The sequence below is a fragment of the Oryctolagus cuniculus genome, chromosome 12 (assembly GCF_051225735.1).
Source record: "Oryctolagus cuniculus isolate XC-2025 breed Fujian yellow rabbit chromosome 12, ASM5122573v1, whole genome shotgun sequence".
NCBI classification, from domain to species: Eukaryota; Metazoa; Chordata; class Mammalia; order Lagomorpha; family Leporidae; genus Oryctolagus; species Oryctolagus cuniculus.
The window spans coordinates 112,762,942-112,766,748 of record NC_142878.1 but is presented as its reverse complement, the minus strand read 5'-3'; the positions used below and the strand labels follow the sequence as shown (position 1 = coordinate 112,766,748).

At 47.7% G+C, this 3,807-nt stretch overlaps 1 non-coding gene across 1 annotated transcript; it reads left to right on the top strand.

Annotated features, from left to right (window-relative positions):
- The first annotated feature begins 3,391 nt into the window (after positions 1 to 3,391).
- Positions 3,392 to 3,498, top strand: LOC127485655 (U6 spliceosomal RNA). Its single transcript, XR_007912601.3, has one exon. It is a non-coding gene; the product is annotated as a U6 spliceosomal RNA (small nuclear RNA).
- Positions 3,499 to 3,807: the final 309 nt, after the last annotated feature.

Sequence of the window (3,807 nt, the reverse complement as noted above, 5' to 3'; positions counted from 1 at the left end):
GGAACCCACACTGGGTCCTCGTGCTTCCGAGTAATGGGAATACCTTCCTCAGTGGCCCCTATGAAAAACCCAGCCCTTGGCGAGGAGGCCTCTGCACTACTTCAGTGGGCTCATTTCTTCCTTGTAAGAATTTTCCTATTCCATAATTTGGATGGTGTCCCATATCCTTCATCAATTTTTGAGAAACACGGGAGTATTCATTACTTAATTTATAGTTCATGTCTTTCAAAAGGTCTCGGCCCCATAAAGAGATAGGTAAATCCAAAACATAAGGTTGCACCGTGCCTGAATGTCCCTCTGCATCCTCCCAGCGCAGCATTACTGCGCTCATCTCAGGAGTTTCTGAATATCCCAGTCCCCGAAGGGATTGTGAGGATGCCTGCTTAGGCCACTTTGGAGGCCAATCCTTGGAGGCGATGATACTACGGTCTGCACCTGTGTCTAGTAGGCCAAGAATGTCCTTTCCATTTATTTTTATCTTTAAGGTTGGTCTCTGGTCTAGTTCTAAAGACAAGAAGGCACAATCTACGCCTGTGGATCCAAAGCCTTCACTTCCTCGTTGTTTCTTTGATGCACTGAACTGCAAATGCTTGCTAGGAAGGATTACAAGTTGTGCAATCCTATCTCCTGGATTAATAGCTGTTATACCTCTAGGGGACTCAACCATGATTTTCACCATGCCAGTATAATCCGAATCTATGACTCCTGGATGAATTATGAGACCTTTCAAGGTAGAGGATGGACGTCCCAACAACAATCCCACTGTCCCTTCCTCTAGGGGTCCCTGAAAGTCTGACTCAATGGCTTGCACTCCCATTTTTGGTGTCAGTATGAGTCTGGCGGTGGCACAGAGGTCCAGGCCTGCGGAGCCTGCAGTGGCTCTCCGTGGTCTCTGGGATGTCTGAAGCTGGGCCACTGACTTTGCCTCCCCTGCTGTTGGTCCTGATGGGCGCCCTGATGCTGACTCTCGAATGCCCCATATATTTGCGGGCCCTGGGGATGAGGGCCCCGCTGCCCGTTTTTTGGACGTGCCCCACCATTGCCAGAAGCAAGGACGTTGCCGTCAATGTCCTTTACCGAGCGGCATTCATTGGCCCAGTGCTTTCCCTTCCTGCATTTTGGACAAATTCCTGGTCCTTCCTGTCTTTGTTCTTTGCCTCTTCCCCTTTGCGGACATTGCCGCTTCATATGTCCCATTTTTCCACAGCTGAAACATGCTCCAGCGTTCCCTGATCCCCTATTGCCCTTCGTGATTTGAAGGACTGCTGCAGCGAGGCCAGTGTTGTATAGCGGCCCTCCTATTTCCCTGCATTGTTTTATCCATACCTGAAGCCCTTTGCTCTTCCATGGTGTTATAGCGGCTCTGCATTCCTTAGTGCACTGCTCAAAAACCAACTGTTCTATCAGCGGCATGGCGCGATCTGGATCTCCAAAAATCCTACCTGCAGCTTCCACCATGCACGCTGCAAAGTCTGAAAATGGCTCGGTGGGTCCCTGTGTAATCTTTGTCAAATTCCCACTTACCTCTCCTCTGTTGGGTATAGACTTCCAAGCCTTGATGGCTATCTTGTTAACTTGTTCATACACTGCATGTGGGTAACCTGTCTGCTGGTTAGCGAATCTCCCTATGCCTAGCAGCATATCTCTGTCCCAATGCTGATTCCCTGCTGCTGCATTTTCTGCTGCTTTTTCATTGGCAAAGTCAATCAGGAAAGCTCTGAAGTCTAAGTATTGTCCTGGTGACAATGTGGCATGAGCCAACCCACTCCAGTCATTTGGAGTCATGCAGTATCTTTGAAGATTTTCTACTTGAGTCAGCGTGAAAGAGCCGCTGATGCCATAGGCTCTTACTGACTCCGCTAGTGATTTGATTATCTTTATGTTGAGGGGTTCCTCGTACCTCTGCCCTTGCAGCTCTTGGAAGACAGGATAGGCACTTAACAACTCCGCACCAACCTGTTTCCAGACTCCCGGACAGAAAGTCCGCCCTCTTTCTTGCGCGGATAGAGGCTCATACTGAGGAGGAGAGGCTTCAGGCTCCTCCCCTAAGTTCCCCTGGAAAGTACCATGCTTAAGTTCCTTTTTTCCTTTTAATTGCAACTTCCTCATTTGCCGATTTAATTCCCGTACTTGCTTTATATCAGACTCTTTGTTATCGCCACACTCTTCAGACTCGCTGCTGCTTTCTGAGCTACTTTCTGCACTAGAACTACTTACTAAGGAGGGGCTGCGCAACTCGGAAAGATCGGGGTACAGTTTTTTCCTAGTTCTTTTCCGACTCTCCTTCAAAGTTTTCCCTTTTTCACTGGCAGCTCTCTCGGAGCGCTCTTCCTGAAGCTCCTCCAAGGCAGCTTGACCGCTCAGAATAGCTTCACTACACTGCTCATCCTCGAGGCATGCTCGCACTAACTTCCATATTGGTCTCACTCCCCCTTCAAGATTACCCTGTTCAAATGCAAAATCCAAATCCCTGCCTAGTTTGTCCCATGAAGGGATAGTAAGGCTTCCCGAAACCCCATACCAGGGTGCAATGGTATTGCAGTTACGTAAAAACCTATGCAACGTACTAGGCTTAAGTTTCAAACCGTTTTCCCAAAGCAGCGCATTCAGCGCCAGAAAAATTTGATGGGACTGTGAATTACCCATCGTCAAAAATTGTGCTCTTTCCCTGGCCACGGGTCAGAGCTCCTTCTGCTTTTGTTGCAGAACTTCCTCTGCTTTAATCGCAGAACTACCCTCCCGCTATTATCGCAGGACTGCCCGCTCTTATCGCGGATCCCTACCTTATTTTCCTGGGGGACTTACCAGCGCTGCCCTGACTGCAGGAAGTTCTGAGTTCGCGTTCGAGATGTTCCCCGTACGGGCCACCAGTTGTCGCGTCCCTCGACCAGCAAGGAAGACATGACCCGAACTCTTCTTCCAGCAGTTTATTCAGGAACCTCTTTCAAACTTCTACTACCGCGTCCTTTCCTCTCCCCTCCCTCTTATAGCCATCAGCGCACCAATCAAAAGCAGCCAAGTGGCAAGCATTGATTGGTACAGCAATGCGGAAGCCGGAAGGGAGCTCAGACATCTCCTTATTAGGAGATGTTTGTTTCTCGCCAGTCCTTCCGGGGGAAAGGAGCCGGTGCCATCTTTAGGGCGCCGTGCAATGGCTCCCCACACATAACTTAACTCAATGTATGGTAACACCAGCCCCAAATGCCTGGCTCCATGGGTTTATATTGTGTATATGTGTCAAAATACTGCAGTATATTGGATAAAAATGTACACATGACAGATTAATCAAAAATTTAAATAATTTACATTAAAAACATACCCTATTATAACAGATTTAATAAAGTTGCTATGGGGATCATCTGGTATACTATTTGTAAAGTACTTAGAACAGGTGCTCGCTTCGGCAGCACATATACTAAAATTGGAACGATACAGAGAAGATTAGCATGGCCCCTGCACAAGGATGACACGCAAATTCGTGAAGCGTGCCATATAAAAAAAAAAAAAAGAACAGTGCCTAGCACACAGTAAGGTTGATTCAGAAAGGTAGCTGATGACAGGCTGCCAGAATGTGTTCTCCTAGCGATTAGGACATATCACTTAATACCCCCAAATTCTATTCTCTATCTTTGAAATAGGAATTTTTTAAAGATTTATTTATTTATTTGAAAGACAGAGTTACACACAGAGAGAAGGAGAGGCAGAGAGAGAGGTCTTCCATCTGCTGGTTCACTCCCCAGATGGCCACAAAGGCTAGAGCTGCGTTGATCTGAAGCCAGGAGCCAGGAGCCTCTTCCAGGTCTCCCA